Here is a 25,991-nt window from a genome sequence, read left to right on the forward strand (position 1 = left end):
CTCATTACTGAAATTCCAATAGATCAGAAGGAGCATAGACGCAGACGGTCTAGATACCCTATAAAAATTTAAACTCCCTTTCAGGAACCTACGATATTTAAAGTCGTAATTGATTTGGTAACTGTTATTGTTTTATTATAGGAATAATATAATATTGCTTCTGCTTAATCTTTTACTACTTAAGTCGTCGTTGTTCCGGCTACCCGGTTATAAAACACTTAATACCGCGCATAAAGCAGAAGTCTTGGCTCTTTAATAACCACACATACTTGGGTGTTAAAATGGGGCGCCACAGCCATGGAAAGCCAGTGTGGTTTGCAGCGCGTCGCTTTGTCTGCAGCTTCGGTTGTTGCCAAACAAAAACAGAACAAAACAAAGACTGAGAATGCTTTCCAGCTTTCCCCGGCAGACGGTCAAGAAGAAGAACGTACTCGCCGGGAGCAAGAAATCTTATTAAAGCGTAACTAAATGCCACGGATTAATGTCTAACAGGCGGTTGCAGGCAACAGGTGCTGCGCATAAATGCCAGTTTAGTGGCCGGTCTGACAGCAGGACACGCTGGGTGGAAGTGGATTGGGACGTGGACCTGGACCTGGACTTGGACTTGGACTTGGACCCCACATGAGGATGCCGATGGGGCATTAGCATATAAGCCTTGGCCAGCTAATGAAGGCCACTGCAACTGCAGCAAGTTTGCTGCCAAAGTCATTCGTTAGAAGCTGGTGGCAAGTTCGCTGCCTAAGTCTTTCGTTTGAAGCCGGGCGGAAACGACAGCGCTGGGTGTCCCATGTTTTGATGATCGCAGAAAACGAGGCAGTAGCACATTGCATATTTGAGTGTAATCAAAACAAAAACAAAACAATTAATCAGCAGAAAATGGCAAAATGGCAATGACTTTGCCTGTGAAACGAATATATTTATATTAATATCCAATTAGCATATCCGAACGTGTGCCCTGCTATTCAAATGAGGCGAGAAGTTAATTGAATGTGAATTCATTGCTGCATGTTCGAGCCGTGTGAACTCAGCTGGAGTTTGTGTCTTCTAGAAAATTTGTTCGTTAGTTGACTTAATAACTCGGCATTCGCTGACATTTATAGGCTTGTTTCACAAGCCCTAATGACTCAACCGAACTGGACCATAAAATATCAATTTTATTTCCTGCTCCAGCCGTGTCGACCGCCATTAGAATCAAATTGAATTTATCTTTACAGTTATCCATAAATTAGTATTTAATGGTCCCTTTATTTGCAAAATGTACAATAAAACGGTTGCCACACCACAAAGAGAAACTGCAGTAAAACTGGATATATGCTAATATGTTTATATTTTCATAATTAATCGGGATATTTTATTGCTCGAATATTGATTAATGAAAGTCTGTTGGTGGGCCAGCCTTGTTAGTTAATGCATTATATACAAATAAATTTAATAGGAATTTAAACAAATTGACCATTGCAAAATAAAAAATCAATTAGTCGGTAGGGAGCTTATAAGCTTCACTTGTTAGGCCTCTTCCTAGATTTATTATGATTGTTTTCGTATGGAAATGAGAATGGAATTTGAAAAATACTCAATAATATTTGCCCCTACTTAACCCTTGTTGATAGTTTCATCATCCCCCACTTGAAACTAATTTCCCCACTAATCCCAAAGTCAGGTCATTACCAGTTCTCCCTTCAAGTTTCCCCGTCACTAATTACATTAACTAAACAAAATAGTTGCTTATATGCGTAATTATGAATCGCATCAGTCTGAGCAATTTTCCACTGCGACCAAAGCCCCTTCCCCCTGGCTCCAACGACTCAAGCAATTAATAAACTAAAGACTGCATTTGAATTTTCTATTTGACACAAGCTCCCCGCGTCCGACCGTTGAGTGTTAGTTTGATTTATCATTTGCTAATTGAAAAATTATACTGTTTTGTATTTGTCAGGCAGTTAGTTAAAATGTTGTCATGTGGGGGTGTCTGGGGGGGGCTGACAGTGCCAATTTATTGAATGATTAGACTCGGAATCAAGCGGGCACGTTGTAAACGATACGGCCGAGGAATTTTTCCTAGGAATTTTGATTGAGTTGAATAAGCAATCGAATTGCTGATTTTCGTATTTAATATGTAAACGAATTGTGTAAGTGCCCGGCTAAAAATAGGCACTGCCATAGCAGACTTACCGACTGATTCGTCAAATTCCTGCCCAGCAATTCCGAGCAATCGAAAGACTTAGGCAATGAACTTGTACGATCCCCCGTACAGAACTCCATCTCATTGTTATCCTCCCGCGGACAAGAAGGTGACTGCATCGGGGGGCGAAAGAGAAAATTTATAAGCTACCCGGCGAATTAATGCACATAAATAAACAAAATGTGACGTTGAGCGAAAGACAAGCACTTGAAGTATTTTAATTGTCTAAATGCCAGCGCTGATGATCAGCTCCGATCGCCGACTACAAAACCGAACCGAAAGCAGCTCGGCTCTCTAAAAGCACACTGGGCAAAAAGGGGGTTTTCTTCAGGAATTTTATTTTGATACCGATTAATACATGAAATCCTTACTTTATTATTTGAATTTTGTTTTCTAAACTAAAAACAAGTTTAGAAATTAGCTAAGAAAAGGGTTGATAGTAAGGCTGTTTTATTTTTAAGATAACTAATTGAACTTCAGAATTAGTTTATATATTTGAAAAATTTATCACTCGAAGGCAAGTCACCTTCTGGCGAGTGTAGGCGAAAATCGCCCCTCAGTTAAGACTTGGGAAACTGTGGAAGCTGCGTGGCGGGCAGGAACCTTTTGGCCGCTTGCGCCTACGACAATTTATGTGTTGGCTCGAAATTTCTCACAGAAAACAAAGGAAATTCCAGTTGGGCTTCAGGAATGTGCCTCTCGCTCGCGCTGAGTGTCCCGCTCGCACCGCCATGCGATTGGGCCGCCGCCGCTGACATTTTGCATTTCGTGCAACGCATTCCTTGGGGCGCTGCTGGGCGCATGCGTACCACACACCAAGGACCATGGACCATGGACCATACAGCATCCACCATCCAGCATCCAACATTGACACTGATGAGTCCGGCGGACCAGCAACCTCGAATGTCGTTGCCAGAGGCTGGTTTCAAGTCTGGGGATCTGAATCTGAATCCGAGACGAAGACCAAGACCAAAACCAAGACCAGCATCATCTGGCCGCCAAGGTGGTCACCCCAAATGCAACACGCAACAACAACTGCGGCGTGATTGTTATGGCCGTGTTGCTCAGCTCTGCTTGCTCCCTACTCCCTGCTTCCTGCTCTCTGCCTTGTTGCCCCAGCCCCACAGTTGCATTGTAAATTCGTAAAACAATAAAGAAATAAATTACTTTGGGCCCCAAGTCCAAGCTCAAGAACTCTTGTCCAGGTTGGGGCAGCCACAAACACAGACGCAGACACAGATTCAGACTGAGACTCACAGGCTCACAAAGAACACGACAAAGCGTTGAAATCGTCGTGGCTTTTGTCCGAACAGGAACTGAGCAAACAAACATACAGAATGCAGCATACAGCATACAGAAGACAGAGGGAAAATGGCCGTTCCCTCAAATCGCCAGCCAGTGTGGCCCCGCAGTTGTTCTGTTGGCCAGGTTCAGTGCATCCCATTCCACTTCACTCCACTCCACTCCCACAACTCCAAAGCAAACATAATGTCTGACATGAACTTTGCGCGCTGCTGAAATTGCGATTTTAATGCAATTCGTGAGCCAGCCAATCGTTCAAGTCCAAGTACAATTGGACCACCCCGATGCAAGTTGCATTTGGACTCGGGAATTGGGAATGGGATAAGGAGGAGGGCTGGGCAGGTCAAGTTCTTGGCCGGGACGAAAGGGGCAGAAACACCCGCACCAAGCGGGCCAAATGATGATGAGGCCAGCACACGAACATATGCCGTCTATTGAAGGAGGGAGATTGATAGTTTGGCAGATCTCAACTTGAATATCTTAATTTAGAGATAAAATGTATTCCCAGCACTAACGATAACAAAAAACTGCACATAAGACTACAATTTTCTAGTTCTAACCAGTTCATACCTGGTTATGCGTTTCCTTATCTTTACTGCCACTTTTAATAACTATTTTTTGAAGTACTTCTATAACCGTACCGTAACCGAGTACAGAAACAGCCCTCGTTTTTATGATCTTCTGCCCCGAGGGCAAGAAAAAACACAAAAGCATTTGGCGTTGCCAACATGTCTGCCATGACAAAAGCTCCACGCTCCTCGGTCTTCAGTATCGAGTCTCCAATCCCGAGTCGTCGATATTGGTGCAGAGTGATCTGGGGAGAGAGAGATCTGGGAAGGGGTCTGAAAACTTAAAGCTGAAAACTGAAAACTGCGACTGAGCGGTGTCATGAAATGCCAAAATGTCTAGCTGCGAACGCTACACACGAGCGATCCCAGCATCAACACAATGATTTCAATAATCAACGGCGAGCCTGTTGTTTCTGGTTGTCGATGTTGATTTTCGGCTTTTGATTTTATGTTTTTGCCTCGAGGGCTTAATCTAGATATACACACACGGAAAAAACCGAAGAAAATCATCGACAATCAACCAAAAACTGGAAAAAAAAAGTGCTTCAGAAATTGGAATAAAGGCAAGTCGAGGTTTCCCCCCTTTTGTTGGTTCTCATAATTTTTTTAAAAGGGGTCCAAATGCCACGCCCCCCTCCAACCGATCAGCCGAACAACTGTTCAATACATTTTGCGTCTTTAATGGAATTCTTATCGTGCAGCAAATTATTGTTATTAATTATTTTCAATTCAATGGAGCAGGTACGATCGCTCCGAACGATCGGAGCAGCCACATCAATTGCTCAAGGGTTGGGAGCGACACGCTGTCTGTGAATTGTGACTGCGAGTTCCAGGCAAAATATATATGAAAATGAAAAGTTTCATTAAAAATTTATTAGTGGCCCGGCTGTGTTTGCGCTCGTGTGGAATTGAGTGGATTCAAGTGGAGTGGCCAGGCACACCTTGTGGTGCAAATTAGAAATCGCGCTGATTGCGGATTAGCCTCCAGTTAAATGATGTTTGACTGATGTGGATGGGGATGCCGTTGGAGCTGGGACTGGAATCGAGGTGGGTCCGTCTCCGTCTCCATTGCCCTGAACTCTGGCTCATATTTCAACGGCATTTACTATTTAATAAATTGTATAATTGACCGGCCTGTGGCTCAACTGCTAAATGTGCGGGTGCTGACTTGATTTTACAGTCTTCGATTGAAATATCATTATTTACCATTCAAATGTGATTAGAATTTGATTTGCAAATCAAATGAGTTAAGTTTAGGTGTTGGAAATGGTTGTCTATAAAGAAATATATATTTATTGACAACTAAATAGTTGAAACTTTTAACGTTTACCATCTTCTAGCAGAACAAAGCAAATACCCTCATAACTCCAAGTTTTGCCACCATCTTCTCCCCTTTCCCAGATGCCAATGAAGACAATGTTCACTATTCATTGGCCATCAACGTTGGCGGCACCATCTCTTCTGTTTTGCACCCCATGGAGCGCCAAAAAGTAGCCAAGCGTGTGTCGATCGCCGATCTTTGGGCTTACAAATTAGAAAAACCAACAGCGGCAGTCGGCAATTGGCAATTGGCAGCTTGCAGGATGAGGAGGATGATGAAGCTCTCTCAGCGTGATGACCGTTCATCATTATCATTTATCATGTTCAATATTCAATGCGTTTTGCGTGCACAGCAAACAGCAAATAAAAATGTCTGTTTGCTGGCCTTATGACAGGCAGAAATGCCATAAATGTGTTATACGACCGCCACAGCAGCGAATTCAACATTATTTTAATGATTTGTAATGGTTGTCAGATTTTTGGAGGCTGTGCTGTATGGGAGTGCTGGTTGCTGCGTTGTTGAACTTTAAACGATCACATTGATGGGAATTCCGCGGCTCGTAAATGCGAAGCCATCGTATAAACCTGCCAGTAGCATTTACCCCAGAAATCAATTCGCAAATATCTTGACTTGGGATTTTTACAGCCGTAAAATACTCTTGGAGAGTCATTAAAATATGACTAGTTGTTTAACTGTTTGGCAATAAAGATGTTTAGTCTAACGATTACGATATATTTTTATTTGCGTCAGAATTTTTAATTATTGTTTTTTGGCAACATAATTAAGTTAAAGCACAATTTCTGACCTTTTCAAAGTCTTCCCTTGGATCCTAAAATGAAGCCATTAATTTTTCTAACCGCTTTTGCGGTCTAACAGATTACCGACTTCCTTTTCAGCACCCACTCAATTAATTTGTTGCTATTTCTGACGGCCAGTCAGAGGGACTGTGTGGTCCCAGTCATATCCCGACCGCAAATTACTAATCAGCCCGATCCCCAAACACACACGAAGATTCGGAAATTTATGCGGCTGATTAGCGCTTCCCAAAACATTTTTTAGCAGGCAAACAAATTAGCCCCACTTAAGACCGTTCAGAAATTATTCCGTCAAAATGAGGACTCTTCCCAAAAAGCGAAACTTGGCCAACACCCGAAGTGTCTATGTGGACACCTAAACAACATCCTATTCCCAGCTCTGGTCCCCGAATCGACCCGATCCGCAGTCGAAGTCGTCGAAACAAAGATATAAAAATAAAAACAAAAATCATATAAAAAATCGTTAATAAATTTCACAGACGGACAGAGGTTCGGACTTGGGAATGGGGACTGGATCTGGATCTGGAGATACCATGTGGATGGGGATCGGATCGGATCGGATCGGACTGGGCTGGGATGGCAGCTGCAGTTGATCGTGGAATGGGTAGAGCTACCCTTTTATGCGGCCAGCTTTGGGCCCCGAGCCAGATAATCTAAAGTAAAACCCGTGGAGCATAAATAAAAAAGAAATTACTTAATTTCTTAATAATGTTGGAGCTGTGTTGTTGCCAATGGCTTGTTTCGACAACTTTTTTATAATCCTTTTAGGGGCTCTCCCGGGCGGCAGCTGCACTGTGAGAAATGGAGCCTGTGCGGGCCGCTTTTTTAGGGTTTTTGTTTTACATTCTGTTGAAATGAAATCTTTATTTCCTTTCGTGACTATAATTAATAATTTTTGGGACCCTTCTGGGCGAGGAGGGGTTGGAACAGCATCTGACCACCGATCACACCACACACGCAGATCATCATTATCATTATCTCCATGACGATGATGATCGAGTCGAGGTCTCTCTCTCAGTCGCTCTGCCTTCGTGGCCAGCAGAAATTGTTTTATGTCTGAAAATTGTTGGTTTGCCACAGCCTTTGATTTTGTTTCTGGCTTTAATGTTTCCCTGGTGGCCAGCATGTCTCCTGCGGTTTAGCTTTGGGTCTTCTCCAGCTTTTTGGGTGGTTACCTTGCCATGTGTGTATTTGTTCTGGGCTTGTAGTAAATCATTTGCTAATTAGCAGGCAGGATAGAGGTTTGAGGGCTGGTAGGCAGTCAGCGTTAATTTGAATATAATTGTAAAGAAACAGGCAATCAACTAGGATTTAACTACAAAATAGTAAAAGTTAAATTAATGAAAGATACTTTTAACAAACATCCGAAATTCAAATAGAATAAAATTATCTAGGAATTTTTATGGTTATTTTATTAGCAAAGAAAATTAATTAATCGATTAATTATTGTATTCCAACATTCAACAAAATTCCTTCCTTAATTTATAACCGCTTGAATTGCTTGGGAATTCCCAAAAGCCAAAGCTCTGAAATCACTCTCGCAACTCCGGCAAGTTTGCTGCTCAAGTCTTTTGTTTGGGCCACCACTAAGCTTCACTTTCAACGGCATTCCTTTCGATTTGTGGCTGCTCAGCCGAGAATTAATGTCTTGCGATAGCAAATTTAATTTATTGCGATAATTTTTCATTTTTATTTTTGTCAACACAGCCGCAAGGGGAACAGCTAAGCAGGCCAAGAAAGAGGCAGGGAAAAAGACTCAGACTCGCAGATGAAATTTGAGAGGGGACTACCTGAAGGCATGCACGTTGGAGTAGCCTGCGATAAGCGGTACTAATAATGGCTAATAAGCCCATTATAAGGGTATAAATTGTTTTGTTAGCACTCTCAATAAATTTCGAACAAAATTGTGTTTTCTCCTTAGTTTATGTTAATGGAGGCCCAGCTACAAATTGCAATGTCTCTGTTTTGCCCTTTGTCTGTCCTCGATGCCATTCACTTTATTTGCAGGTCGATTTTTATTATTTGCATATCATTGCCAGCAGATTTTTAATAAATTTTCGTCTTTGCTTCTTCGCCGCGGCTTTTCCACTTGCTTGTAGCATTTATCTCGGCATCTGTCCCGCTGTCCATGTCCCCGAGTTGCCAACATTTTGTCGGCACTTTTGGTCTTTGTTCTGCGCTCCAGCGGCTGCTGCATTTCAGACTCCTTTTTTCTTATTTTGTATTTAATCGATTGTTCATTGTTTTGTTTGTTGTTGTTGTTGTTGTTGTTGCTGCTGCTGTTGGGGGTCTTAATGTGGCAGCCGCATTTATTATTTCGACATTCTTAACGAACTCCGAATTTATGAGTTAATACAAAAATAAGCATAGGGATTCGATTCTTGGCCAGGTCTCAATTTGTAACCGGTATCCCCGCGGAGCTCATCCCCAGCTGGTGAAATTTCGCCTCATAAATTACTCACTTAATTGCCAATTTGCACTTAATTTTTCGTTTTCTGCCTGCAGTTAATTAAGCCGCTTTACCCGCTTCAACTGCCTCAGCCACATTGCGCATACGCAGCGTGTGCCGGCGCGACGAACCGAATGCAAAAGGCATTTCGCTACGCTCTTCTGACCTTGTCTAAAATCTCGACGCACAACGATACGGTTATTATTTATGCGAGCTCAAGATGTGTGACCCCCAAGTGCTAAATGGGGGCTCGAGGGCCAGAAGGAAGTATTGTCCGAAATTAGCAGTCAGTAATAAAAGCTAAAGTCTTTTATGGGAATTGTCAAGATGCAGAGCTGAAATCTGAATTCAATAGCAAGAAATGCTCTAAAAAAGTATCTACGATTATGGTATTTTATACTTTATTGGCTCTAACTCACTGGAGACGTGTTGTCTGGCGGGCAAGTCTGCGCCAAAACTAGGCAAAAACCAGCAAAAACAAATAAATAGTGGAGCGGAATAGCGGCAGCGAGGGGTCTGTGCACGGAACTCTTTTATTTGTTCGAAATCGAAACCTGTATTGTGGTTTTTTGACAAATGCTCAACATGCGACAGCTGTTTACCCAATAAATCCATTAGCCGTACAAACAGCAACAACAAAGACAATAAATTTAGCAATTGACAAACAAAAGCGCTGCCTGATGGGTGTGACCAATAATCGATAATTGTAGCTTAATTTATTGTTAATAAATTTAAAAAGCGCTATCGCCATGAAGGCAAGAACGTTCAAAAGATACTTAAAGTAAATTTATTAAGCAAACTTGTTATTTTAAGGAATTCCTTACTAAATTAGTTAACTATATATAATATCATATTATAAAATAGTTTTAAATAATATTTCTATTCATATATAATTTTTGCATAAACAAATGCTTGTCAGATGGGACTCGCATTGTTATTTTTAAAGCCTCATGAATTTTATAGCAAATTTTTGTGGCATACAAAATGTGACTTGATTTTTGAAGCTTCATAATCTTTTCACATATCTCCCTTCGCGAAACCCGATTTTGTGTGGCCTGCTCCGCTTGACCAGACCCATCGCTTGAATGTAATTAGCAAACGCAAGGCGTAAACATATCAAATAGTCGTTGCCATTGCCGTTTATACGGCAAACGTCGTAGACATCGCAGCGCCAACGATAAATGCTGAAGTGACGTTGGCAACAGCGGAAAACAAAAGACTCAGGCAACAAACTGGAAAACGCTGTGGCACATTTCTCCGATAAGCAGCGACTTTCTGTGCAAGTGTTTAAGTGTGTGTTTGTGTGTGAGTGTGTAGCGAAGCGTAGCTGTATCTTATCTGGCCAATCAATCTTTGTTGTTTGTTTTAAACACGTTTCATAAAAATTAATTTTTTTATTTATTAAGCAAAGGCATTTGATGGCGTGCTGTGAATGATCCACTGCGAGAGATACGTTCAACGGTCGTGTGCTACACAAAAACCACCAAGTTTTTGGTAGAAATACCGGGGGTTAAGGGGCAGAAACACCTGCTGGGCAACCCTGCCTCCGTACCGGCTCAATTCTCAAGGCCCAGCCCTCGCTGTTTGTTGTTGCGTTATTATCATATGATATCATCACCCGAAATTCCTCGCTCGCATATAAATCCTACATCTAAATAAATTTCAAATTCTTGGCTCAAAACACACACGTACGAGTGAGTATCTCCCGCTGCTTTGTTTGCATAGCGTCGGCAGAGCTGCTCAACATCATAAAATATTAATTAATTAGTCGAGGAAAGAAAAAAGGTCTTTCGGTTAGAAAGCGTGCTCGGACAGAGAGATATACGAGATGTTGGTAGTAAAACTCCCGAGATAAGCTTAATCATTAATTTCCTTTGTATTTGCTCAGCCTTAAACCCAAACAAGTTCAAGTTTATGGCCCGATCTGTCGCTCTGGCTCTCTTCCAAAAGTCGATCTCTGCGCTACACTTGCTCTTGAAGAAGTTGTTAAAGTTCTGTTTATTGACTCGGCAAACGATGAGAAAATCAGCCAAATATTGTTTGTCCCCGCTCGCTGAGCTGATTTGGTTGATAAGTAATTTTATTTTTATGCCATGATTAAATGATTTTTTATGTGAGGAGTCGAGAGCACGAAACTTGTTTCGATGTCATATTAACCCATTAACGGTTATCACAGTTGCTATAAAGCTCTAGGCTTTTTAAAGAAATTTCATGAGAAGAGACGTTAATGGATAAAATTATAAATAAATTAGATATTTAAGTAGAAAAAAAAGAGATTTTAATAGTTCATTTAAATAAATCTATAAAAGCGAAATTTTGTAATTTTTGCTACTTCAATGGGTTAACACTTCACTGACTTCACAGGGCGTATGCGCAATAAGGAAATGCCAGCCAACTTAAAAGGCTTTTAACGGCAGCCTACGCCCCACTGCACCACTGAAGTTCAAGTGCAGACAAACAGATATGGCGAAAAAGTCGGAATGCGAAACTGGCCTTTGCATAACGAAAATGCAAATAAACATAAAACTTAATTGTTAACTTTAGCTGAGGGTTGAGACAAAAAAGGCTGCCCCCTAAATCAATCTGCAACAATTAATGTTAATGTTTAATAAAATGTTGAATATATTGCTTATCGCTTATTGTTCCTATTTATATTTCGCGCTGTGCGATTAATGGCGTGCACGTTTTTGTAATATGTCACATCAAACTATGCGCAGCCCGTTGCATTAGCAATTAGTCGACGGCAACAACAACAAGTGGGAACAACAAGCTGCAGTGCAACCGCAAATTAAATTGCTAACAAATTACAAAACAATTTAGAAGGCATTCCGAAAATGGCAACCCACGATCCGAGACCGTTGGATGCGCCAAGCATTTTAAACTTAACAATTAAATCAAAGGTGGCTCGTGGGATACACTCTCAAGCAGAATTAGAGATTTTAATCAACGAGGTATTAGTTAGATATAATATTAAAATTAAAGCATATTATCTATAGAAAATACATATACGAATAGCAAAAATAATCACTTATATATGGTAAGATGTATTGTATATTTTAATAATAATTTTCTTATTTTCGTTAAAATTCCTTAAAATTCAAACAAAACTCCAAAGACCCCAACGTCTTTTCCTCTAACTTGTATGAACATCAGACAAAACTATTTGCGGCATTTGTCGACAAAGATTTCCATTTTGTAAAAACAGATTTCAGTCGACAGCCGCAATTTAAATGGCCAACAACATGTGCATTAAGACAGCTGGAATTTTCAAATATTTTTTGATGGCTTCACCAAAATTGGCCTCCAAAAATACAATTTAATTCTCGAATAGTTCTAACGAGTTACTTGGCTCGCTGGTGGTCCGCCGGCAATTGCCGGCTCACGTTTTCCAACTCATGGTGGAAGCTTTTCGGTTTACCGAATCACTTGAGCCGCCGCTGCGTGGAAATATTTTAAATAGTTTTCTAATAGCAGCGGCGATTGGATTTCTGGAAAGAAAATGCATCTCATGACTATAACTGATTTAAGTAGCGATCAGAGAAGCCAAAAGCGGAAGACTTAAGGTGGTAGTTTCTTAGAATTACAGTGATTAGCAATGGGAATATTTTATGAGGATAACTTACTTGCATAAGTAATAATTTATTTAAGTTTATAAGAAAACATTTTTAAATATTTACTCATCCAAAAGCAAAGTTAAGCTAAGACAGTAGCAAGAAAAAAGAATCATTCTACGAAAATAGAAACTTTTTCATAAATTCAAATATTTAAAGAGCATCCAATTCGTATTCCAAGGCTGGCGAATTCTTTGATCGAGCGCCGCGTAGTCTGCGATGCGTAAACAAGCGTTTCCAATTGCCCCATAAAAACTCAATTGCAGACAAATTGTCGCCAAAAAAGCTGTTTATCTTCAAAACCAACACGTTTTCAATTTCGATGTGTGCCAGAGTGTGTGTATGGGGCAAGTATCGATTACAATTGCACCCAAATGTTTACGCTCTGAGCTTTTCAAGGGACTTTCGAACCAAGGCCCCACAAAGTCTACCACAATAATAATACCCAAAAAAATAAGAAACAACAAACAAAGCTGGCCAAATTCGGATCGCTGGGGGCGATTGCTGGGCTGTCTCAATAATTCTTTTTATTATTAATAAATACGGCTTAGTGGGTCTGTTTGTTGTCGTTACTGTTCTGACTGCCGCTGCCACTGGGTCTGCTTGTATTTCATTTATATTTTTATTTTTATTTCATTACTGGCTCTGCTCAGTTCTGTTCTGTTCTATTGGGGCTAAATAAACAAAAGGCGTGTGTCGCCGTCAATTTGATTCGAGTGGCCAAGGCTTTGACTTTGGGAGGCGTTTAAGCCGCTTGGAGCTCCAAGATCTGTCAGAGATCTTTCGCCTCTTCGGCTGCTGTCATCGCTGAAAAATTTCGCCAGCCTTTATCGTTGCTGTTTGGGTTTCACATTATTATTATTATTATTATTATCTGTTTGGCTTGTTGTCGTTTTTTGTATAATTTTTTTAGGTGCTGCCTGCCGCTGGGTGTGACAAATTAACGTCGTGCCAAAGCGACGGCAGCGTCAAAAATCCTCAACAAAAATCGCGCGACATCAAAACGACGTGCAAAACTTGTGGAGCCGAATTGTCTGGTTGGTTGTTTGCTTAAGCTGATTTGTTGCTGCCTCTGAATTTGAATGTGTTTGCGAGCGATAGAAAGTCACGGCTTATCTGTATTTATTTGCTCGTAAGTTAGGTAGAATTATTTTCATTTATCTATTTATATCTCTATTGTCTTGTTAACTACCAAAAAGATGCTTAATTCCATTTGGAAAAATCAATCACAGTTTAAGTATTAACTGAAATAATATCAGAATTTTTATCAACTTTCAATACTTTAAGCTTCGACTTTTGCCTGGCCATAAATATTTGTGTTAAATATGGTGTGATATGCTGCTCTGCCAACCAAGTTTTAAAAAATGTCGAATAAAACAAGTCAAAGTCAAGTTTTTCGAATAGACCAAGACATAAATTACCATCCACTTAAGGTTTTTGATTATTTTTTAATGTTCCTCGGCTTTTGTAATTTATGGAATATTTATTTATGAAATGCGCAATTTAGAAATAAACATGCGAGTGGTTTCGGTGACTGCGTCAAAATGGGTCACTAAGCCTGACAGTTATAGGGCAATATACAAGTCTCTCCAAATGGCCAAGAATTTGAAGTTGGCCGAACAAAAGACTCCGGCGACGAACTCGTTCTAGCCACTAGTACTCCCTAGCTCCATATTCACAATTAGTCATGCAAATCAGGGCTGTCCACGTAATTAAAACGTAATGACCGACAGATCAACTAACGGTTCCAGATGTCATAAACTATAGCCATTCGGCCGACGAGGGCGGTAGGAAGTCAACTGGGTCTTAATGGCAAATTAAAGCCGCAAACGCGTTTCCCAGCAGCACTTCGACGCACACCCCACATCCCACCCTCGCTTCGGGCCAACGGCGACAATTTATTTTATTGCATTTAACTTTATTTGTATCTTTATTATTTCAGGAAAATAAAAACGCAAGTCTATATCCACAATTGCGGTTTTGTGGCTATTATTTATGCGATAGTTGTTGTGTGTTTCGCGTGGGTGGCTGCTGGTGTACCTGGCAACACTTTCCCGAGGTGTTGGTGCTTGAAAACAGAGCTCAGATCCCAGATTGAAGTGGAACAGAAGCGTTAGTGGGTGGGCATTGAAAGAGTTAAGTAATTAAGGAAGCGGTAATGTTGTTGTTATTATTATGGAAAGTGTCATGAGATTAACTAATCAAACCATCCATTTTGATTATAATGACTTTTCTTCAACCATTTTATTTAATACCCATAAAGTATTAATTTCCAAACCATTTGTTTCCGTTTATATTGGCATCATAGATTTAATCTAACTCCAATTTATTTTCCTTAAATAACAGGATTTGCTAAGTAAACTCGGAAGACAGGTTGCCTCTAGTAATTGTTGCCTGGGTATTATTCATTAGCGTGGCCGAGTCAATTTTTCATGATTAAAAATGAAAAGTGTTGGCATTAAGTGGAGCCGGTTGATGGCAGCAGAAGGGGAGTATCAGTCGCAAGAGACCTGACTTCCAGCGAACTCTACATATTACTCATACGCAACGTTGCACCTGCAGCAGCGGGCAGACAAACTTAATTACTAAGCAGGAAATATTAGCGCACATAGTTAAAGCAAATAAAACTAATGAACAAGAAATATTAATTTGGCCAAAATAAGAAACACGCGAAGCGGCAGCGATCAGCAACTTTCGAGTACCTCCAGAGCTGGACTCGAAATTTTTAGTTTACAGATTTGAGTTGAAGTCGCAGTCGAAGTCGGAACCAGACCCACAGACCACACTTTGCCACGAAAAACCTGAACATGCATTTTAATTGCAATGGCCCAGGCTTTGAGATCGGCGAGGCGAAGGAAAACAAAATGCTTTGCCACAATTTGTTTAAAGCGCAGCAACGGCGTGAAAAGGAAAGTACAAGGGAGTCTTTCCTTAGCGACTATAGGTTACTCTTCAGATAAAGTTTAGCTATAGAATATCATTAGGCAAGTTTAAAAGTGAAAACGAATTGTACCTTACTTTTTCCAGACAAAAAATTCGAGTAAAATTTGTAGGACAATAGATATCTGAACATATCTCTCAGCATATATAATGAATTTTAAACTTGATAAGTTTTTTTACTATATAACATTATTGAAATTCAAAGAAATCTTCCATTGCCCTGTTATAGGGTATTGCAAAGAGTTGTCCAAACAATTGTCTGCTGCATGTCTAGTCGTCATAGTCATAGTCATAGTCATCGTCATCGTATCTCCGCTCTGGTTGCTGTCGGGGCTTCACTTATTGCACGAAGCCAGAGCTAACGATGTTTGGGCCCAGACTTCAGTCTTCAGCTGGCAACCAAAGTTGAGCAATCAAATAAAAATACTAAGTTGAAAAAAAAGGTATAAAAACGAAGAGAAAAAAACATTGTCACGTCAAATTCATGTCATTTAATTAATTTTGTTTACTTGCCGCAACATTAATTTGTTTTTGCTGCCGTTGCAGTGGCGACTTGTTGTCTTTGAAAAAATTTTCCATCGTCGTCTGTGGAAACTGCCGCTGCTGGCTGAATATCCATACATACTATACTCGTGGCCGACTTGAATAGCATGCCGAAAAATATTTTCCCACATGACTGCACTTTATGCAAATAAAACAAGACAAGAAATTCGACTGAAATCAAAGTTCTCGTTGTGTATTTGGCCTGGCTTTTCTTGTCTCGTTCAAAGATTTGCCGACAGACTCTTGACGGGCTGTCAAATAAATGTCGCTTTATTCAAATTTCGCATTCGCACTAATTGTCTGCCGATCGAAAAGACAAAAGGAGCTGCTAACGAGCTCAGATTTTGGCTGGTTCTTAAGTGCAGATTAGCCCCGAATTGGGCAGACTTTGTGTCGCAGGCTCAAAAGCCCTCGGCTCCTCAATCAACTTTCGATCAAAAAAGCACCGCAGCTTTTGTTTCACACACAAAAAAGGTTCGACCTGAACCTTTCTGGCGGCATTTTGCATGGCTCATTTGATTTTTGTTTTAGATGCGTTCTGATAGATCACAAAAATGTCTTAAGACCAGGCACATTGGTTTCGAAAGCAGCAAAAAACCAATACGTTTATACCAACAAAAAAAGATTTTAAAATTAATGTTGTATTCAATTTGCTTTAGCATAAACTTTTTTCCACAATTTTCCCAAAAACTTAATGTATTTATAATGTTGAAATCTAAAACTAAAATCACTGTACTGCGATACTGTAAAGACGCTTATTGAAATTAAAAAAACGGAAATTATCAAACGAAACGAAAGAGATACGAGAGCTGGGGAACATACGACACCGGATGTCTGGAAAGGCCATGTTCCCGGGCATTTGAGGAGCCAAATGCCAAAGGATATGGGTAAACGGACTAAAAGCCTACAAAATGTCTGCTTAACCTGTGGATGAGTTAATTAAATCTGTCAATACTGGGCCCCAAAATATCAGGGGCAGAAGAAGTCGGGGCACTGGCCATCAAAACCATGTCCCTGGCCATGTCGTCGTCCATTCAAGCGACCCATCATCATCAGCAGAAGCAGCGGTGGTCATAAAAAATGTAGCACGCCATGTGCGGGCTTATGGAACTGGGATAGTGGATAGAGGATCGAGAATCAAGAATCGGGGATTCAGGATCAAGAATCGAGGATTGAAGCTCGAAATCGGCTCCTTGCCTGGAATGTAATTCGATTCCTATTAACTCATCAAGTTGGGCGCTGGGGCGTTGGTTCAATATATATATATATATATGTTTTCCTTTTTTTATTTCTTTTTTTTTTTTTTTGTGCCTCTGGTGGCCTGGCGGATTGAGAAATGAGCAAAAATTAAATCAGTTTCGGTTAAGCAAAGGGGAAAAGGCTTAAGGCAATTTGTAGCCCTGTGCGGTCCTTTTCCCCCATCATCCGCAGGTGAGACTGTGTGCGAGTGTGTCAATGTGTGTGCTGGCTTTATAAAGGTAAATATGTTCACACACTTTACTAATAGCTTCATAAATAATAACCAAGGAGGTCAAAACGTTGACCAAACTGCACTGGTCAAAACTATACCCAGTTTGAACTTAAGGGAAATGTATTTTATTGACCAGCAGAACTAAAGCTGAAATTTGAATAAAATATTTGAGGTATATCTTAGTTCATAAAAGGAAGTAGAAAAGTTAAGAAAAGCTTGTCATTTATGATCTATTAGACTACGCCGTTCAATATTTAATTTAACTAAAGTAGGAAATTAAGCTTTTTAAATAAAGCTTTTAGACGTTTTTTCCACTGTAGGTAACAGGAGAGAGAGCAAAAGAGATTCCAGCCGCCTTGTCAGCCAGTCAGTCGCACATCCAGTTCCTTGGCCATGCCCCCCTTAGCCCAGTCCTCCTCTTCCTTTCCGTTTGTACCCCACACGGAGTTAGTTTTGCCATACACCGAAAGATAAAGTTGTACCCTTTAATAACTGATTCAGATTTATACCTTAATTTTAATTAGTTTTTGACAATTGAGTCAGCTAATCTACGATGAGATTTTGAAGTAAAAATCAAGAAAAATCGCGCTAAAAACCCATTGCCAACCTTAGATATGAGATTATCTCTAATTTTTGTCAGTGCACCTGCAGGTGTGTGTGTTTATGGAGGATTGTTCGTCTCAAGTTTTCAACAACAAGATATAAGCCAATAAAGGAGGACCAACGGCCAAAAGGATGAGCGGGCAGAGCACAAAAAGAAAGCGCAGGCCGGGAGAATATACCTTAATTACGGTTAATGGAGCGTTCGAAAAACAAAACCGATGGCTTTATATGTAGCCGAGTGTGTATCAAATGTTGGATCTCCGGCCGAGTGCCACGGCGAAATAACTTAATCACATTTCGAGAAGAGACGACCGCAAAAATCTGCGAGCCATGTTCGTAATTTTGTATATAAATGAGATGCGGCCACCTAATGAGCCTGATTAACCAACCAACCGGCCCGAGTCCCCGAGATCCAGAGATCTTGAGATCCTCACGGGCGGTCTGTCAGCCGAGGTCCGTTCCCTACCAAAAAAAAAAATAAAAAAAAGAATGGGTTGCGGTGTTTCATTTAACTGCTTTCATGCCACAGATCGCGTCGAATGGGACGCGTCCTTTTGACCTCGAGCTGAGTTTCTGGGGTTCTCGATCTCAGATTTGTGCCCAGAAACCTCGGTTCTCAGCTCTGGAATCCGGAGATCTCCAGATCTGCAGATCTGCCAATCTGGAGCTGCGACTTTATGATCTGACTTCGAGACGCTTTTAATTTGCATACGATGTGTCAATGATGTGGACGACGACAACCAAGACAGCGTCGCGTGTGGTTTTCCCTGCTGTCGCTGTGGTAATAAAAATCGGTTTTGCCTTAAATGCCATAAACAAAACGCCTGAACATTTTTGCTGACAGATGTCTTCATTGAAAATTATACATAGCCTGGTTTCCTGGGTTATTGGAGGCCTGGGGAACGGGGGAATGGTTTCTTCATTTTTTTATGCTAAGAGATCGGGCATCCAGAGCCAGGCTTTTGGGGTTTAGTCCCAGGCGTCAGGTGGCCTAAGCGTGAGAAAGTTTTGCTGAGGCTTTTTAGAGTTTGTACTTGTTGTCGTTGTTGTCCTGGAACCCAGTTTTTTTGGGACTTTTTCGGTTTATCGTTTGTGTATTTGCATTTAAAAAATATCATTTACTTAATCAAATCAAATAAGTAATATTGATATGTAATATCATATATTTAATAACGTAAGGTAAGGTAATACCATTAACTCAGAGTTCCTTCAGGGTGTCCAAGCCGTTCATCACCTCCTCGTCTGTCCTTATCTTTTTTGTTTTGGCATTTTTGACTGCTCTTAGTCATGTTTTGGCTATTTGGAGCTAACTGCCTTGACTCATGGCGGCCGGGACCCTCGTTCCCTCGACGGGTTCGCCACATAACTTAATCATAACTTTTTGGGTGGCCAACAGTGCCCAAAACAATGCTGAATTGTTTGGCCCCGGCAAAAAACACACACAGCATAAGGGTCCAGAGGGATACAGAGGGGGATACACTTTGATTTCAATCTGATGCTGGGCCAGCATAATAATATTGTATCATTGTATCGCAAGGAGCCGCATCGCCACAGACGAGGATGCATCGTCGTGATCGTGGGGGTTTTGTGCGATTGTGTGATTGTGGGTCCATGGGTTGGTTGTTGGTAGTTGGTTGTTGGCTGTTGTTTTGGCCCATCATCATCTCCATCATCAATGGCAGCTGAGGGCCTACCGTACAAAAGGCTCGCTCCGTCTTCGAAACTACCTTCCGAGCTCTCCTCCCTTTTTGGCCGTCGTTATTTGGACCGTTCTTTGGCACGCTGAAAATTTTATGACTTCATTTGCTGACCACCAAGCGAGCTGAGCAGAAGCCCCCAAATAAAAAACGGCGAAACATAGCCAGAGATTGGCTCATAATAGGCCGCGTTTTTTGCTTTTGATGGCCAGTTTAGAGAGCTGGTCTCTTTTTCGGCGGTTCTTGGGATGCAATACCCAGAATTTCGTGCAGCGGCAACACAATAGCCGAAAGGATTCTCTGAATTTCGATCAGCTTTCCGATTGGGTGGCAGCCACTCAGCGCCGCTGAAATTAACTAGCTCAAAGACGTACCTACTAAGTGGCCAGATGAGAAACCCCCAGGATTTTAAAGCAGAAAGTTCTAATTAAATTGCCTTTCTAACATAGTCGTTTTGGAACTTCAATATACACAAAACTAATATAAAATTTAATAATCTGATTTTATTAGTCATGGATTAAGGCGGTAGTAGTAGTGGTTTTTTTCATTTATTACAGAAAAAGGAGGTTTCTCCTGTTGTGCTGGCAACTTGCACTATAAAAACGACAAAACCACGTATCGTTATCTGTAATTTATGCACTTGTACTTCGAATCACTTAGTTGCTCTTGTCCTGCTCCTTGATGTCCATCCCTCTCCCCTCCGCTCACTATTCCGTGCATTTATCCCTCTGTCAGTGGCGCATTGTTGTTGCTGTTGTCACACACACACAACACAACACAGAGCGATTAAGGCGATACGATTGTGATCTTATCAACAATGCCCAGCGATCAGTGGCGGGCACAACAGCAACAACACCATGCTCAGGACACACAAGGAGTTGCAAAGGGAAGGGGGAGAGAAGGGTTGGGGCAAGAGGCAAGCGACTGAGGCAGTAGCAGGAGCAAACAAGTCACAAGTCCCGGGGTGCGTGCGTAGAACAGCTTTATAAATGTAAATTAGATCTCGTTTAGCATCGACTATGGGCCTCGTAAATAAATGCCAAATGACATCATTATCATCAATGCTTTGTTCGCTGCAAACAGAGGATTCTGCTCTTGGGGAACAGTGGTAGGGAAGTCATTCAAGATCGCCAGAAATCGAAGTATTAAATAAAAGTAAAAAATCAGATCAAAGAATCTTTAAAATCTGATTTTATTTCTTTAGTAAATAAATTTCTTAACTTATTTTTATTTCGTGTTTTAAATATTTTTAAAACCAGTGTATCTTCGGCAACCTCATCCTCAATTCACGATACCAATTCCGATTTTATCCCTTTTCGGTTTGCTGTTGCTCCCGTTTCGAATGACTCTGTTGCTCGTTATCGGTTTGTTGTTGCTGCCTTTGATGTTGTCGATGGTAGCGGTGATAAGAGGAGGGAGGGGGATTGCTGTATGCCTGACCAAGAGATATCCATAGGTCCCTGAGGACCCTTATCAGTGACTGGCGATCGGCTCTTGGCCGGTGATAATGACTTGTAAGTACAAAATGGGTTGTCAGGATTGTTGCTGCTGTTGATGTTGCTGCTGCAGATGTTGCTGCCGGAGATGTTGCTGCTGTCCGATGCGGATGTTGCGATTCTTTCGGCAATCTTCTGCTGCTTCTCGCTGCACTTTTGCAATTCTGCCTGCACATCACTTCAATTAATTTCGCTGCTTTAATTTGCGTTCTGTTCGGAGTTGGCAACTTTAGCTTCAGCGGCTGTTGTCGCCGCAGCCTTACAAGCAAATCGTGCTCGTCGGCGTCCGTTCGTCTATGCCAGCTTCATTATTTTTTCTCCATTTGTTTTTTCATTTCATTGGTTTTTTTTTCTGGTTTTTTAAGCAAGTCTGCGAGCTTGTAAGCGGCAACTCCAGCAACATCATGAAAAATGCATTTTCAATGAGAGGATCCGCAGCCACATCCCATCGAGGTAGACTGTCTGTCTCTCCAGCCTCAACTCACTTAAAATTCTTGGGCCTTGTATACCAACTGCATCAAGGGGCGGGCCAGGGGCGGTTGCACTTACAACCGGCGACTGCGAACTTTTGTCAAGCACTGTAAAGTCGTTTTGGCCAGGCGGCGCTTGGGCCTTAAAAACAAAAGACGCTGATGGCAATGAGTGTGTGACCAGGATGCGAGAATCGTCCGAGCCTGCACTGAGCAATAAAGTTAAAAGCATATTGTAAATTTATAAAAATAATTAAATATATTTAAAAATCTTAAGAGCTAGGAAATAAAATGCGTTACACTAGAATTAAATTAAAAATTTAAATAGTATTTATGGTACTATTCATTAGGTCATCATTTTAACTTTAGTTTGTCTAAGACCTTTTGGACATACAAATATGGTTAGTAATTCCTGTTCAATCTCCTCACGTTTTTTTCCAGTGTAAATCGATGTTCAAGTTAATGACTCTCTATGCTGAACATGGTCAAGAGTCAGTTGCCAGTTGCTTCTCCAACTCCCCGAGTTGCGTATGCATTTTTTCTTGGAAAAACCCTCGCCCACATAATTTTCAATTTTTCTTTTAGTTTAGTGACTCTCCGTTCTGAGCGTTCTGATCACCGGATGTTGACGATTGCCGCTGCGGCTTCTAATTGCCGTCGGAGGGGTCATAGGGCACTCGAGGTGCCTATTGTGCCTTTCCCTGGGACATCTGCTGCAGCGGGGCAACAAATTTTCAGGCAATTAGTGAAAATGTTTCAATTTACAAAACATCCAAATGATAAGCGGGAAATTAGTAAATAAAGACATCAAAGCGCAGGGCAAGCCGGCGCTAATGGCGCTAGAGAAAGAGGATCGGACAGGTGGACAGGGGAGGGATTTGGATTCGGAAAGGAACCGGGACCACAGATGTATACAACAGGTGATTAATTATAAACACTGACAAAACATAAAAATAAAAAATTAACCACATACTCAAATAAATGAAAGCGGAGGTTTCCCAAGAGCGAGAGCGAGAACGAGAAGAAAGGCGAGTGTGTAGGCAGTTGGAACAGTTTTATAACCCCCATTTCGAGGGTATGTGTGTGCCCATTAATCGCCAGTTAATTGCCTACAAAGCGGCAGCTAATTGCCCAAGTTCTTAGAGAAGTCATTGATGTAGGGAAAATGGAAGTGGATTCTTAGGTTGAATTCTTCAAAACAAATTACAGGTGGGTTAGAGTCATGTTTCTAACATTCACTTTACAAATTATAAATCATACATTTGTCATGTTATTATTTATTTAAGGAGTGTAAATAGTTAAGACATAGTTTTTCTATAGGAATTATAAGAATATACAACTCTTCCTAAATTGGTTTCTAAAAGGTATTAATAATAATACTACTGCCGACCATCTTTCAAAGTATTCCTTTTATTTCTTGTTTAGATGCCACTAAACCACTAAAACGTAAACTTAATTTTCCCCCAATAAAAACTATTTCGGACCCCCACAGCCACCAAAACCCTAAACCGTTCTGTTTTGTAACCGCATGTTAGTTCGACTTTATTATGCACGAGTCTAAAACAAACCACACGCAGAAATAAAACCATCGCTGGCAGAGCAGCAAAAACTACTTATGCCCAATGGAGCTGGGAGTTGGGAGGACGAGAGGCTTGGATATGGGCTGGGTCCTCGCTTCCTCGTTTCTCTTCAGTTCCCAGGGCACGCAGATGCTGCAGACGCAGACCAAGGAACAGATTCTCCGGCAGACAAAGCGGTGCGTGTGCAATTGCCAGCCCCAGCCAAAGAAGCGTCAGCACAGGCCACCAAACTGGCCAAGATCCAGAGGTTTGAGGGGGTTAAGCGGAGTGCCGGCGAGGATGGGCCTTTGGCTGGGGCTGTGCGGCATAAATTGCGCATAAAACATGGAAAATGAAGCGATAAACTTGAGATACGCGATCGTAAAGCAAAGGCAACGTCGTCGTCGACGTTGCTTTAGCTCTCCAGTCTGACCCGAAGATTCAACGCACACTCAGAAAAGTTTATTTGTCACCTTTCTTTCACTGAATACTAAAAAAATAGTAGTATAATGACATATTATATTTTAAGAAAACTATATAAATTATATAAAAACGACTAGTAACACCTTCATTAAATTTACTAAAATCAATGTAAGTATTTTCAAACTTATCCCAATTTATTCTCAGTGATCAATGGGAGTTCCCCTCCCCAGGAACAGCATGTGGGGTAAGAGCCGACCATGTCCAGTGTATTTGTTTATGTTTGATGAAGCTGTTGGCTGCTGTTTGTTGGTGGCCATTAGGAGCGGTCCGGCCAACAAAAAAGCGCCCGAGGCCAGGATAATGAAGACCCAGAAAAGTAGGGTTCCTCTTTGAGTAAGAGCCCCTCTTGCCCCTTTCGTACCATTCCCCAGCCGGTTACAATTTCCTTGCATTTATTTCGGTTTTGCTTTCGTTTTGTTTTAATGATCACTGGCCAAAGGGGGCGTGGCCCAACCATGTGATGCGTCACGCAATAAGATTTTTGTTTAAATCAATTTCTTGTTGCACATTCTCTGATGGCTTCAGGAAATGGCCCACAGCCATGCGGGGTCCTCATCTTTTATTATTATTTTATTTCACTCTTGGGCCTCTTTTTTGTTTGTTTTATTTAGCATGTTTTTGGTAGGCCGGCTAACAAGCCGCTAACAAGCCAGCTCCTACTCCCCTCCTTCCAGGATGATCCATCCATCCAGCCACTCCGGACTGCTCTTTTATTGCCGGCAAATATTTGGAACCTCTTCTCAGCGTTTCGGCTCGTTTCTTCTTCGACGGGCTGCCATATTATTATTTGGCTGATTAATTAACATGCCGCTCCCGATCGCCAGGAGGACCACCGAAGGTGGCGGTTCCCAAAAAATGTTTGTGGTAGCACCAGCCCAGATGAGAACAACAATAGGATAGGGCAGAAAAATACTGGCAAGGAGGGTGAATTGTGCTACTGGGTCGGCTAGTAGTAAATAGGAATCCAGATGTCTTAGTAGATCAAACAGAACTTACAGTTTTAAATGCACTGCAAAGAGACAAAGGGGACTTCAAATCATAGTTAGAAACAAATAAATATGATCCAGATATAACCCAGAAATTTAAAATATTACAATGAAAGATCAAAAAAATGTATATTTATTTCCGAATTAGATTATTTATTATTATTTTTTTACATTTATATAGATATAAGTAAAAAAGAGTTAATATATGTATTAAGATGCTTATTAAAGTATTGATTTCAAAATTTTACTTGCGCTATCTAACAATAATTACCCCAAAAGTTTACTTTATCTAGAGTTGAAATTTATAGATCTAAGAAAATCATTTATTAAGATCAAGTATTAAGGGCTTATATATTGGAAAATGAAGCCTCATATCTGGCCGGATCTCTGAAGACTCTCCACTTCGTCATCGTCCATTCATTGGGTCTGCAGATCCGAACCCGAAGCTGAAGATCGCCTTCTCTGTCTGGCCGGCACTTCATTTTGTGGGATCGTCCGACCGCCTGACTGGCTGTTCGAGCCCGGCTCCTCGAATTTTGGAATTTGTTCTGCCTTGTTAAGAGTTGTTAAGATTATGATATATGTATGGGATGTCGGCGAGTGTGTATCGGTGTGCTGGCGAAGATCGGAGGGCCGAGGTCCGAGGGAACTGGCAGACCAAGAATATCCAAAAGAACCAAGACGACGACAGCGGCGGCCATTATGATTCACAGCAGGAATGTGGGAAACGGCTGCCTGACCATTTTTTTTCCTCGATTTTTTGGGTCTCGACTGCGGAGGAGCTTCTCTGGGCTCCACACCACACAGATACTCACGCACACTGGGACAGTTGCATTTACCACATAATCGATTCATGCATGTGGCAAGTTAAGAATTTCTTTCATGTTGCGTTCTCGTTGTTAGTTTCTGTAGTCGTTTTCCCTCTTCATTTTTTCTTTATGATTTGTTTGAGCCGCATCTTTTCGGACCACCCGTGAAATCACTTTGGGTTACCAGTTTCTGGCTGGGAGTTCGACTTCTCTTTTTCTTCTGTATTTTTGGCCTTTTTTTTTTGGGTCTTGGGCTTTTGTTAAATTGCTCTTGTTTATGTTAACATTTAAATTGTGGCCACGGGTAGTCTGGATAGTAACCCAACCCCGGCTGCCCAACCAAAACCAATATTTAAACTCAACGCTCCATGAATAATCATCGTCATCGTCAGCGTCATCATCTCTTCTGTGCCCTTTCAGCGGGGCCATCAATTCTGATTTACCAAAAGTGTTAATTAGCCCATGGATCGGTTTTTTCTTTTCCATATTTTTCCCATTTCTGGTATTTGTTTGCCGCTTATCTCGGGAAACTTCCTACAGTGGACACTCTAAATCTGTTTAGAAATACTTTCAATTGGAAAAACTTAAACTACTTTTACTACTATAATTTAAAAAACAAATGTAAACTTCAGTTTAAAGAGTTTTCAATGTTTTGGCTGTTTCCTTTCCATATAAATCCAATTCT

This window comes from Drosophila eugracilis, unplaced genomic scaffold (genome assembly GCF_018153835.1).
Source record: "Drosophila eugracilis isolate 14026-0451.02 unplaced genomic scaffold, ASM1815383v1 contig_2152, whole genome shotgun sequence".
NCBI lineage: Eukaryota > Metazoa > Arthropoda > Insecta > Diptera > Drosophilidae > Drosophila > Drosophila eugracilis.